At 43.6% G+C, this 14,198-nt stretch overlaps 1 protein-coding gene across 4 annotated transcripts in view; it reads right to left on the bottom strand.

Annotated features, from left to right (window-relative positions):
- GPRIN3 (GPRIN family member 3) overlaps positions 1-14,198 on the bottom strand; it is a 139,438-nt gene that overhangs the window by 57,408 nt on the left and 67,832 nt on the right. The window contains exon 2 of one of the 4 annotated variants that reach the window (XM_075860664.1): positions 8,554-8,676. The exons of the other annotated variants lie outside the window; for them this stretch is intronic. The gene's annotated coding sequence lies outside the window, so the exon portion shown is untranslated. The remainder of the gene's footprint in view (positions 1-8,553; positions 8,677-14,198) is intronic. 4 annotated transcript variants of the gene reach the window in all.

Genomic DNA, 14,198 nt, shown 5'->3' with positions numbered 1-14,198 from the left:
ATACCATCAAACAGTAATTATAAGCAAAATAACCTTTGCAACTAAAGCACTTATTAATTCAGACCCCACATGCAAACAAAATGTGCTCTGCAAAAAACTGTAAGATGTGAGGAGTTCATACATACCAAAAACGTCTACATTCACTTTGTGCGTTAAAAAAATGTCAAAACCGCAGGAATACACCAACCTATTTTTTTGCATGTAAATTAAATTGGAGATTATATATGTATATAATTTTTGTCCCCCTATATTAACTCTAGCCCTAATCAACAATCACAAATCACTAATAACTATTTTTTTGTGAAACTAGTTGAAAATAATTGTTTGCAGTGAAAACCAGTGGGTGAAAATGGAATTGCTGAATGAAAGAAACTTATTAGATATTATTCTCTAGTGAAAATCACTATGACTGTACAGTGTAACAGATATTGCTAGAAAAGCAGCCATTGGATATGGATTTGGTAAGGACAGAATACAGATAGTGTAAAATGCTTAAACTTTAAGCAAAACTTTTTTAACAATAGTTCATGTTATCCCCGACTCAGGGATCATCTAAAGACATACAGGGACAGAAATAGGATGACAGATCCTCCTCCTCTCCCTGCACACAGTATGTCCCCCGATGTCTCCTTATCTGCTTCTTTACACAGGCTGAAGTGGGAGCTGCACATCTATGCTCTAGCCTGCTTTAGCTTAGTGTAGATTATTGGCTCTAGCTGCAATTTATCCCACAATAGAGCCACTTGTATGAGCTACTAAAGTGCGTCCCTGCCGGGACATATGAGATATGTACTTAGCAGGGAAAGGGTCAATGACAGACGTAAATGATATGTCAGTGGTCATTAAAGAGTGATTTTGGACATGGAATACAGATGTATTTTATTTATATTTAAGGCTTTATTTATCTTTCAATTTTGCCCCTACTGATTTATTTTAACCCCTTAATGACCTGCCTATTTTAGACCTTAATGACCAAGCAATTTTTTAAGTTTTTCCATCGTCGCATTCCAAGAGCTATAACTTTTTTATTTTTGCGTCGACATAGCTGTATAAGGTCTTGTTTTTTGCAGGACAAGTTGTAATTTTTAATAGCACTATTTTGGGTACATAGAATTTATTGATTAACTTTTCTTAACTTTTTTTGGGGGGGAATAGAAAAAAACCTGCAATTTCGCCACACTTTTTTGCATCCTAAATTTACGCCGTTTACCAAGTGGTATAAATAACACAATAACTTTATTCAGTTGGTTGTTGTGATTGCAACAATATCAAATTTGTATAGTTTTTGGAGGTTTTACTACTTTTACACAATAAAAACACTTTTTTTTCAAAATTATTTGTTTTTGTGTCTCCATATTTGAAGAGCCATAACTATTTTATTTTTTCGCCGATGCAATTGTAGGAGGGCTTTTTTTTTGCCTCTGGCATGACCTAGCAGGCATTCACTACAGGCAGACTTGGGGACATTTATTAGGCCCCCGGCTGCCATCGGAGACACAGACACTCGGCGATTTTATCGCTGGGTGTCGGTGGGATGAGAGGGAGCTCCCTCCCTCTCTCCAAAACCACTCAGATGCGGCGCTCGCTATTGAGCGCCGCATCTGAGGGGTTAAACGGGTGAGATCGATACTAATATCAATCTCACCCGGTCGAGCAGGGATGCCCCCCAGCCCTCAGCTACCTCTGGCAGCTGAGAGCAGGGAGATTTGAATGTTCCCTGCTATGTTTACTTATTCCGATGCAGTGCCGTAAAAAGGCTATTGCATCAGAATAAAGCTCGTTAGTGGACACCGTGAAAACACTATGGGGCGGTCACTAACGGGTTAAAGCCCTGTGTTGTGTCTATGTTTTTTTCAGTCATATTTTCTCTTAGATGACTGCTATGGACATTTCTATGGCTATATTGAGTTCTATTTGGAATGTGTACAAAAAACAAACATACTTTGTGTCTGAAATACAGAAAAATAGACATACACTACCGTTCAAAAGTTTAGGGTCACTTAGAAATTTCCTTATTTTTGAAAGAAAAGCACAGTTTTTTTCAATGAAGATAACATTAAATTAATCATAAATACACTCTACACATTGTTAATGTGCTAAATGACTATTCTAGCTGCAAACGTCTGGTTTTTAATGCAATATCTACATAGGTGTATAGAGGCCCATTTCCAGCAACCATCACTCCAGTGTTCTAATGGTACATTGTGTTTGCTAACTGTGTTAGAAGGCTAATGGATGATTAGAAAACACTTGAAAACCCTTGTGCAATTATGTTAGCACCGCTGTAAACAGTTTTGCTGTTTAGAGGAGCTATAAAACTGACCTTATATAATAATAATAATAATAATCTTTATTTATATAGCGCCAACATATTACGCAGCACTTTACAATTTAGAGGGGACATGAAACAAACAATATCAGACATTACATAGTGACAAAGTTCATTTACAATTCAAATCTGGGGAGTGAGGACCCTGCTCACAAGAGCTTACAATCTATGAGGAAGTAAAGGAGACACAAAGTGTAACTGTGTTTGTTCTGTACAATGGTCCGGCCATTTTTATACACATGCGGTGGTAACATAAAGCTGCATGAGCCGGTCACCAGCCAGTATCCGTGTATGACAGACATGAAGAGAAGGAGTGTGAGGGAATCTTATTCTGATGACTAATCTAAAAGGAGGGCCATGGAAAGGAGTCAGATTAGGGAATGTTATAGGCCTGTCTAAATAGATGTGTTTTCAGGGCACGTTTAAAACTGTGGATATTAAGCTTTGAGCTAGTTGAGAATCTAGAGCATTACATTTGTGGGTTCGATTAAACTCTCAAAATGGCTAGAAAAAGAGAGCTTTTATGTAAAACTCGAACGTCTATTCTTGTTCTTAGAAATGAAGGCTATTCCATGCGTGAAATTGCCAAGAAACTGAAGATTTCCTACAACGGTGTGTACTACTCCCTTCAGAGGACAGCACAAACAGGCTCTAACCAGAGTAGAAAGAGAAGTGGGAGACCCCGCTGCACAACGGAGCAACAAGACAAGTACATTAGAGTCTCTAGTTTGAGAAATAGACGCCTCACAGGTCCTCAACTGGCAGCTTCATTAAATAGTACCCGCAAAACGCCAGTGTCAACGTCTACAGTGAAGAGGCGACTCCGGGATGCTGGCCTTCAGGGCAGAGTGGCAAAGAAAAAGCCATATCTGAGACTGGCTAATAAAAGGAAAAGATTAATATGGGCAAAAGCACACAGACATTGGACAGAGGAAGATTGAAAAAAAGTGTTATGGACAGACGAGTCGAAGTTTGAGGTGTTTGGATCACACAGAAGAACATTTGTGAGACGCAGAACAACTGAAAAGATGCTGGAAGAGTGCCTAACACCATCTGTCAAGCATGGTGGAGGTAATGTGATTGTCTGGGGTTGCTTTGGTGCTGGTAAAGTGGGAGATTTGTACAAGGTAAAAGGGATTTTCAATAAGGAAGGCTATCACTCCATTTTGCAACGCCATGCCATACCCTGTGGACAGCGCTTGATTGGAGCCAATTTCATCCTACAACAGGACAATGACCCAAAGCACACCTCCAAATTATGCAAGAACTATTTAGGGAAGAAGCAGGCAGCTGGTATTCTATCTGTAATGGAGTGGCCAGCGCAGTGACCAGATTTCAACCCCATAGAGCTGTTGTGGGAGCAGCTTGACCGTATGGTACGCAAGAAGTGCCCATCAAGCCAATCCAACTTGTGGGCGGGGCTTCTGGAAGCATGGGGTGAAATTTCTCCCGATTACCTCAGCAAATTAACAGCTAGAATGCCAAAGGTCTGCAATGCTGTAATTGCTGCAAATGGAGCATTCTTTGACGAAAGCAAAGTTTGAAGGAGAAAATTATTATTTCAAATTAAAATCATTATTTCTAACCTTGTCAATGTCTTGACTATATTTTCTAGTCATTTTGCAACTCATTTGATAAATATAAGTGTGAGTTTTCATGGAAAACACAAAATTGTCTGGGTGACCCCAAACTTTTGAACGGTAGTGTATGTGTTACTGCATTATCAAACACTGACTGGTCAATTCAATATAAGACACCTACACCATTCAGCCATAACTTTAAAACCACTGAATGGTGAAGTAAATAACATTAATTATCTGGTGACAATGGCACAAGAAATGGGATATATAAGACAGTAAATGAACAGTCAGTTCTTGAAATTGGGTGTGTCAGAAGCAGGAAAAATGGGCCAATGGAGAGATCTGAACGATTTTGTCAAGGGCCAAATTGTGATGGCTAGATGAGTGACTCATAGCAGATACAAAATGGCAGGTCACATGAGGTGTTCCGGGTATGCAGTGGTTAGTGCCTACAAAAAGGCGTCCAAGGAATAAAAACCGGTGAACTGCTGACAGGGTCATGGGCGCCCAAGGCTCATTAATGCACGTGGGGAGAAAAGGCTATCTATCTGTTCGAATTCAACATTAGAGCTATTGTAGAACAAATTGCTGATAAAGTTAATACTGGCTATGATAGAAAGGTGTCAAAACACACAGTGCATCACAGTTTGCTGCACTTGGCGCTATGTAGTCCATGCTGACACCTGTCCATCGGCAAAAGCGCCTACAATGTGCATATGAACACCAGAACTAGACCATAGAGCATTAAAAGAAGGGAGCCTGGTCTCATGAATCACATTTTCTTCTACAGTACATAATTTGGATGTCAGGTGCCCGTGCATCCGTTACCTGGGGAAGAAAAGGCACCAGCATGCACTATGGGAAGAAGAGAAGCCGACGGAGGCAGTGTGATATGCTCTGGGCAACCCTGCCTTGTAACGTTATTACCTAATGGCAGTGGCCTCTTTGAGCAGGATAATACGCCCTGTGACACTACAAAAATTGTTCTGGAATGGTTTAAGGAACATGGCAAAGAGTTCAAGGTGTTGACTTGGCCTCCAAATACAATACAATATTAGGCAGGTGGTTTTAGTGTTACTGTCGAACGGGGTATATAAAATTGCAACGTGTGCAAATTAGCAATCGAGTGCCCACTTTAATAACATATAGATTACAGCCATATGCTCAAAACACTAGTCTGTGAGTCAACTTCTAACTAGGAACTTTTAGATAGAGTCACCAAGCAACACTTTCTCATGTCCAACACTTTCTAATTCCTTTCAGAGACAGCAATATATTCTTGAACTTGCAGCCTAAACTTAAAATGTAAAACATTAAAGTAAAAATTCACTAAATTATATAATGCAAAATATAGAAATCTTACATTTTGAGGACAATTATTTATTTATTTATTTCCTGTTGCTTATATAAGACCAACATACTCTGCTGCTCTTTACAAAATTGTGACCATTCCCATTAGTTTTGTCTTAAATGGGGCTCACAATCTAATGTCCCTTTCTCACACACACACCCAAATGCATAGGAAGCCAATTAACCTATCAGGATCTATTTGGAGTGTGGGGGAAAAAAACAAAGTACCAAGGGGAAACCCAAGCAAACATGGTGAGAACATACAAACTCAAGTATCCATAAAAATGATTACTGATGGGCGATGAACAAAAATTGTTCTTGGATGGTCAAAATGGCTCTCTCGTTTACAGTATTTCATACAGCCTTGAGTTAAAATGCATGTTCATCTGACTGTCATTGGAGGTTATACACATTGGTAGTGAAAAGAGAAGGATGAGATCAAATTGAGGTGATTTTAACCAGCAGAATGATATACATGACCACCATTCTCTGTGAAATGGTTGTTCGACCACAATAAACAGGCTGGTAGAGCCCTGTGATGTGTGGTTAGAAAACTATGACAAGCCACCACCATCTGCAATCATTTTAAGGCGGTATGATTTCAACATGCTTGATGATAATATGTTTTAATAAGCTCTTTACTGGACATTTGGTTAAAAGTCTCTCCATAGATGCTACAATGTCAAGCTTGTTACTAAAATCCAGCCAGTATATTGCACAAGAATGTAAAAATGTGAACTTTTTGAAAAGCGAGAAGACATGGGTAAAGGGTTTTACTGTGTAAAACCAAGTTCCATTGTATTTTTTACAAAAAGGAGCACCACTCACCTGGTGCTAGTTTAAACATAATAACCATTATACAAGCAAGATGGAGAACAATGCTAAAACACAACTTTTCCTCAGGCAGATCAGGGGAATTAGGATAAGGCCCCATGCCCACTTCAGTTTTTTTCGTTCAGGGTGCTATCCGTTGTTGTCACGGATAGCACCCTGAACCCATTAATTTCAATGTGGCCATGCACACTTCCGTTGTTTTAACAGAACCGTGCGGCCGTTCCGTCAAAAGTAGGGCAGGTCCTACTCCTGCCCATTTTTGATGGAACAGTCTCGGCCTTCTCATTGAATTTGGTCCGTGAAACAATGAGCTGCACACAGAAGCCACCCTTGTGCAGCCCGTGTGTGACAGGACCGTCAATAACGGCCGTTCGACGGCCGACAGAAGTGTGAATGAGGCCTAAGAAGGCATTTCTTATCTGCCTGAGGAAGAGGAAGGTAACCATGAAATGCACTAAAGTCCTTCAATAGTAATTGTAAAATGTTGAGCATACATAGTTCATGCTGTCACATACTTTGCATTGAATTGGGATATTTGTAAAAAAAAAAAAAAGAAGAGAGGAACCATGGAGAACGCTTTTTTGTCTCTACAACAATAATTATTTTTCTACTAAAGAAAGACAAATTGCTCATGATTTAAAGACTAAAGGCCCTTTTACATCGGCCGATAATCGGCTGGTGCAGCGAGCACCAATCAACGAGACATTGTTGCACTCGTTTGCTCCTGTCAGACGGAGCTATGTATGGGGATGAGCGGTCGTTACTCCGATCGCTCGTCCACATACATTATTATCATGTCGGCAGCGCATCTCTCTGTTTACAACGATAATATTTTACTTTTTTAAAATGATACGACCAGCAGATGATCGAGCGTTTGCTAGTTCATCTGCTGATCGCTGCCCTGTTTACACAGGGCAATCATTGGCAACGAGCGTTATATTAACGCTCATCTGCCCGATAATCGCCCAGTGTAAATCCCCCTTTAAACAGGGAAGTGTTATTGGAAGACGTCAATATATACAGTACAGACTCAATCCACAAAAGGAAATACAAAATGATCCATACTATCACCTGTAGCACTATAGTGGTGATTTATGCTGCCACCTGCCCCTGCCATTTTATGTGGGATTAACATCTCGCGAGTTCCACAGAAGGACAAGAGAACATGTCCTAGGGATCACTGGGGCCAGGGAAGAGATGGATCTATCTAAAGTTAAACTGATTGCGAAACATTTCAAATTACATCACAAATTACAGGTGAGAGGAATTGATCACATTTTGCTAGGGAGCAGTGGGGGCACTTGGAAGAAAATCCTAGCCCAGAGAGAAGTAAAATGGATTTTTACCCTGGACAGAGTCACTCCAAAAGGGTCAAATGAGAACATTAGTTATGCACAGTGTTCCCTATAAGGGGGGCTCCGGTGCTAGCGACAGCCACATTCACTTGTATGTGCATCCTCAGGATGCACATACAAATAAATACAATAGGCTGCAGGCAGGGCCGGCCACAGGGCGCTGCACCCTCCCAGCATGTAGGGGGCGCCACTGGGCTCTGCCTCCACTCTGTGCTCTGCTCTTAGTTACACACACGGAGCAAATAAGAGAAGAGGAGGAAGATCCGCCCACAGCCCGTCCTGCACGAAGCCTGTGATCCTGTCAGCAAGGAGAGATGGTGAGTAGTCTGTGTGTGTATATGTGTGTGTATATGTGTGTGTGTATACAGTGTGTGTCTCTGTATGTATACAGTATGTGTCTCTGTATGTATACAGTATGTGTCTCTGTGTTTGTATGTATATGTTACAGTGTGTGTGTGTGTGTGTGTGTGTGTGTATGTGTGCGTGTGTCTGCATGTGTTTATGTCTCTTTGTAAAAGTGTGTTCAATATTAAAGTAGAACAGATAAAATTAAGATATCTGTGCTGCCTCCTATATACCCTGCCTCCCCCTATATACCCTTCTGCCGCTATATATCCTGCTGCCCCTATATATCCTGCGTGCCCCTATATACCCTGCTGCCCCTATATAACCTGCTGCCCTAATATATCCTGCTGACCCTATATATGCTGCTGAACCCTATATACCCTGCTGACCCCTATGGACTCAATGAGTTATCACTGTGTTATCTGTGGTGTTACATGGGACTGCAGGTAACGCTACTACATTATCTGTTCTCAGAGAGTTATCACTGTGTTATCTGTGGTGTTACATAGGACTGCAGGTAACGTCTACTACATTATCTGTACTCCGTTATTACTGTGTGTTATCTTTGGTAATGCGTAGGACTGCAGGTAACATCTACTGCATTATCTGTACTCAGGGAGTTATCACTTTGTTATCCGTGGTGTTACATGGGACTGCAGGTGTCACGTAGGTTTCGTGAACCCACTGGGCCGTACCGCCTTGGCAGTATGGCAGCTGGCCAACAGGGCGCAGGTCAGAGTCTATAATACATATAGGGTACCTGTGGCAGCTCGGACAGTAGCAAGGCAGGCTTGGCTGGGACTAGGCAGCAGGTAGACGTCAGGCGTGGAGTAGCAGGACAGGCGTGGAATACAGCACAGCACGGCTACAGCTCAGCACGGCACTAGATCAGGATACAGGATACAGGAACAGGGAACACTGTGAGCTGGAAACACTAGGGGACCATTTGCAAGACAAACTTAGGATATGACAACAACGCTCAGTCATGGGAGGATGGGGCTGGGACCTTCTTATAGCCCAGGGTGCTCTGGGAGCAATCAGCTCAATCTCCCACATGCGTGCACTTTGGCTTCTTAAGTCTGGACCGAGCTCGCGAACACACCCTGGTGGTCACTGTGGAACAGGATGGCCGTATGTGCAGACATCTCTGGAGAGAAGGGGGTAGACTGAATGGAAGGAGTTCATGGTCAGCGACCCCGGACGTTACAGCAGGTAACTTCTACTACATTATCTGTATTCAGTTATTACTGTGTGTTATCTGTGGTGTTACATAGGGCTACACTTGAAATCTACGACATTATCTGTACTCAGAGAGTTATCACTGTGTGTTATCTGTGGTGTTGCATAGGACTACATGTGAAATCTACTACATTATCTGTACTGGGTATATATGGGTCTTTTTGTGAATGTGTCTTTGTGCTTGTATATATGTGCCTTTTATGTATTTGTATATGTTCCTGTCTGTGTATTTATCTGCCGGTGTGTGTGTGTGTGTGTGTGTGTGTGTGTGTGCGTGTGTGTGTATATGTGTCTGTACGTCTATATATTTACCTGAATGTGTGTATGTATATTTGCCTGTATGTCTAAATATCTGTCTTTATGTATGTACAGTATATATGTTCCAGTATGTGCGTGTCTATATATGTGGTTCATTTTTGGTTTGTGTAGGGGGAGGCAATAGAGAGTCCCGCACAGGGCGCCATTCAACCTAAGGCTGGCCCTGGCTGCAGGTCACGTTAGGCCTGCAGCCCATAAGGCGCCAGAAGTCACGGAGGCCGGGGTGATGACGTTACATCATCACGCCGTTCTGCGCATGCATCCCGCCGGAGAGGCAGGGTAGTGCTCCGTTTGTCGCTGGAACGGGGCAAGGTAAGTACAATCTTTTTTTTTTTTAAGGAACTGTGTGGCAGTATATACAGGGGAACAGGGGCCTGTGTAGCGCTATTTACAAGGGGAGGAGGGGGCTGTGTAGCGCTATATACAAGGGCAGGAGGGGGGCTGTGTAGCGCTATATACAGGGGGGAATTGCTGTGCAGCGCTATATATACAAGGGGAGGAGGGGGTCTGTGTAGCACTATAAACAGGGGGGAATTGCTGTGTAGCACTATATACAGGGGGACTGTGTGGCACTATCCACAGGGGGGGGGTCTGTGTGACACTATCAACAGGTGGGTCTGTGTGGCACTATCTACAGGGGGACTGTGTGGCACTATCCACAGGGGGGGTCTGTGTGATACTATCAACAGGTGGGTCTGTGTGGCACTATCTACAGGGGGTCTATGTGGCACTATCTACAGGGGGGGTCTGTGTGGCACTATCTACAGGGCGTCTGTGTGGCACTATCTATAGGGGGCTGTGTGGCATGCTATCTGCAGGGGGCTGTGTGTGGCACTATCTGCAGGGGGCTGCGTGTGATGCTATCTACAGTGTGTTGACGCTATCTACAGGGGGATGAGTGTGGCGCTATCTACAGGGGGCAGTGTGTGTCTCTATCTACAGGGGGGTGAAGTAGTCTACAGGGGATGTGTGTGGCACTATCTAAAGGGGGGGGGTGAAGCTGTCTACAGGGGGTCTGTGTGGCACTATCTATAGGTGGGCGGTGTGGCAGTGTCTACAGGGGGGTCTGCGTGTGGCGCTATCTGCAGGGGGCTGCGTGTGGCACTATCTGCAGGGGGCTGCGTGTGATGCTATCAACAGGGGGATGAGTGTGACGCTATCTACAGGGGGACTGTGTCGCTATGTACAGGGGGGTGAAACTGTCTACAGGGGGATGTGTGGCACTATCTACAGGGGGGGTGAGGCTGTATACAGGGGGTCTGTGTGGCACTATCTATAGGGGGGCTGTGTGGCAGTATCTACAGGGGGGTCTGCGTGTGGCGCTATCTGCAGGGGGTTGGGTGTGGCACTATCTGCAGGGGGCTGTGTGTGATGCTATCTACAGGGGGTGACACTATCTACAGGGGGATGAGTGTGGCGCTATCTACAGGGGGGATGTGTGTGACGCTATCTACAGGGGGGGTGAAGCTGTCTACAGGGGGATGTGTGTGGCACTATCTACAGGGGCTGTGTGGCGCTCTCTACAGGGGGTCTGTGGCACTATCTACGGGGTGTAGGTGTGCGTCGCTATTTACAGGCGGTCTGTGTGGCGCTGTGGTGTAATGAAGGATTCTTTTGTTGATGTCTATAATTGGTGTTTATAACTGTCGTCTATTTTACTGCTGGACTTTAATATGTATGAACTGTAATATTATAGTATTTAAAAAAGTAATTTAAAACTAATTTAAAATAAGTTTTCTTATTCTCTTATTTAGTCGCTATATTAGCGTTTACTGGGGGTATTACGTTTTGACATCAGACCGCCCACCATTGATGGAGAATTGCCCTGCTCCCTAACAGCCCCACTCAGGAGCTGCCAAGACTTAGAGGGAACATTGGTTATGCACCCTTCTTATAAGTCGATATACCTGAATTTTTGTCATAGCAATATAATACATCTTTGATAGAATAATAACCATTAGTGGGGTTGCTAGTGGTTTTTAAAGTGGTTTTAACAGTTATAATTCTATTATTAATGTTTGTTTCATGTCTATACTGTACTTTTATATATAGGTATCTCTACTCTTATGACGGATCCAAACTACTTTTAATTGGTGATGGAATCCTACAGGAACTGTGGATGAGAGGATTTTCTCCCATTTCCCTCTCAATTCCCCTCCCCTTTTTCTCTTCCCTTCCTTTCCCTATATTCCTCCCCACTTTTTTCCTTTTCCCTTCCTATACATATCCATTGCACTGTGCTCTTTATATTTATTACCCTTATCATGGTGCACTGTATGTTATAAGATGCATTGAGTATACTTTTATGAATGTTCACAATAGTACATATTTTTGTCACCCTATTCATATATATATATATATATATATATATATATATATATATATATATATATATGTATATGTATATATATAATTTTTTTACAATTATTATTATTATTGTATAATAACACAAGACTGGCTAATGATAACACATTTTCTTTATTTTGATTGAAGGGCATGTATTTTTATTATGTCGATCACGTTGAATATGTATTAATACTTTGGATATTAATATCCACTTAAACACCTTTTGCATGCTTCACTAGTTTTGCACTGAGCACTTCACATTTTTCTTACTTTTGTGCACCATCACTGTTTTTCTTTCATTGGATACATTTAACATGTATACTGTGAGTTTTCATTGCCATCTATGGATAGCATATATCAGGGGCGTAGCTAGGGGGGGGGGGGCAGGCGGGGCATGTGCCCCGGGTGCAGCTTAGAGGGGGGCGCCAGCGCCACCTCCTCCTGCACTATAATTGTACCTGTGTCGCAAGGACACAGGTATAATTAGAAGCAATGAATGACCGGGCACGTTCCTATGAAAGACGCTGATTGGCTGGGCAGGATGACTTTCCCTGTCAGTCAGTCAGCGCCTTTCCACGAATGAAGCGACTGGTACCTTTTGTACCAGTGACGCTTCCGTCGATGAAAGGCGCTGACTGACTGACAGGGAAAGTCATCCTGCCCAGCCAATCAGCGCCTTTCATAGACGCTGCGTTCAACCCCCAGGAGACCTGCGCAGAAGAGAGCAGGTCTCCATGGCTGCCGGACGGCGTGGGAGCGGGAATAAGATGAGTTTGAATTGTTTTTTTTTTTAATTGTAATAAAAGTGTGCGGCTGTATCTACAGGGGGGACGACTTTGTCTACGGGGGGACTTTATCTACGGGGGGGGGACTTTTTCTTCATGGGGGGCCTTCATCTACAAGGGGGACTTTACGGGGGGGCTTTATCTACACGCGGGGGGCTTTATTTACGGGGGGTGTCTATCTACAGGGGGGGCTATATACTGGGGTGGGCTATCTATGGAGCACCATATACAGGGGTGGGCTATAGCTACAGGGGGGGCTATATAGTATATAGCCCCCCCTATAGATATAGCTCACCCCTGTAGATATAGCCCACCCCTGTAGATATAGCCCCCCTGTAGATATAGTCCCCCTGTAGATATAGTCCCCCCTGTATATATAGTCCCCCCCTGCATATAGCCCACCAATGTATATAGCCCATCCCTGTATATAGCCCACCCCTGTATATAGCCCACCCCTGTAGATATAGTCCCCCTGTAGATATAGTCCCCCTGTAGATATAGTCCCCCTGTAGATATAGCCCCCCTGTAGATATAGTCCTCCTGTAGATATAGTCCCCCTGTAGATATAGCCCACCCCTGTATATAGTATCCCACAAATATCTCCCCCTATAGTGCTGCACAGAAAGCCCACCCCTGTATATAGCCCCCTTGTACATATAGTCAACCCCTGTATATAGTGCTCCACAGATAGCCCACCCCTGTATATAGTATATACAGGGGTGGGCTATCTGTGGAGCACTATATACAGGGGTGGACTATCTAGTGGAGCACTATATACAGGGGTGGATTATATGTACAGGGGGGCTATATACAGGGGTGGGCTATATGTGGAGCACTATATACAGGGGTGGGCTATCTGTGGAGCACTATATACAGGGGTGGACTATCTAGTGGAGCACTATATACAGGGGTGGACTATATGTACAGGGGGCTATATACAGGGGTGGGCTATATGTGGAGCACTATATACAGGGGTGGGCTATCTGTAGAGCACTATATACAGGGGTGGACTATCTAGTGGAGCACTATATACAGGGGTGGACTATATGTACAGGGGGGCTATATACAGGGGTGGGCTATATGTGGAGCACTATATACAGGGGTGGGCTATATGTGGAGCACTATATACAGGGGTGGGCTATCTGTGAAACACTATATACAGGGGTGGACTATATGTGGAGCACTATATACAGGGGTGGACTATATGTGGAGCATTATATACATGGGTGGGCTATATCTACAGGGGGGCTACATACATGGTTGGGCTATCTGTGGAGCACTATATACAGGGGTGGGATATATCTACAGAGGGGCTATATACAGGGGTGGGCTATATCTACAGGAGGGCTATATACAGGGGTGGGCTATATGTGGAGCACTATATACAGGGGTGGGCTATATGTGGAGCACTATATACAGGGGTGGGCTATATGTGGAGCACTATATACAGGGGTGGACTATATGTGGAGCATTATATACAGGGGTGGGCTATATATACAGGGGGCTACATACATGGTTGGGCTATCTGTGGAGCACTATATACAGGGGTGGGCTATATCTACAGGGGGGCTATATAAAGGGGTGGGCTTTATCTACAGGGGGGCTATATACAGGGGTGGGCTATCTGTAGAGCACTATATACAGGGGTGGGCTATATCTACAGGGGGCTATATACAGGGTTGGGCTATACGTGGAGCACTATATACAGGGCTGGGCT

Source organism: Rhinoderma darwinii, chromosome 1 (assembly GCF_050947455.1).
Source record: "Rhinoderma darwinii isolate aRhiDar2 chromosome 1, aRhiDar2.hap1, whole genome shotgun sequence".
NCBI lineage: Eukaryota > Metazoa > Chordata > Amphibia > Anura > Rhinodermatidae > Rhinoderma > Rhinoderma darwinii.
This window is presented reverse-complemented; position numbering and strand designations above follow the sequence as displayed.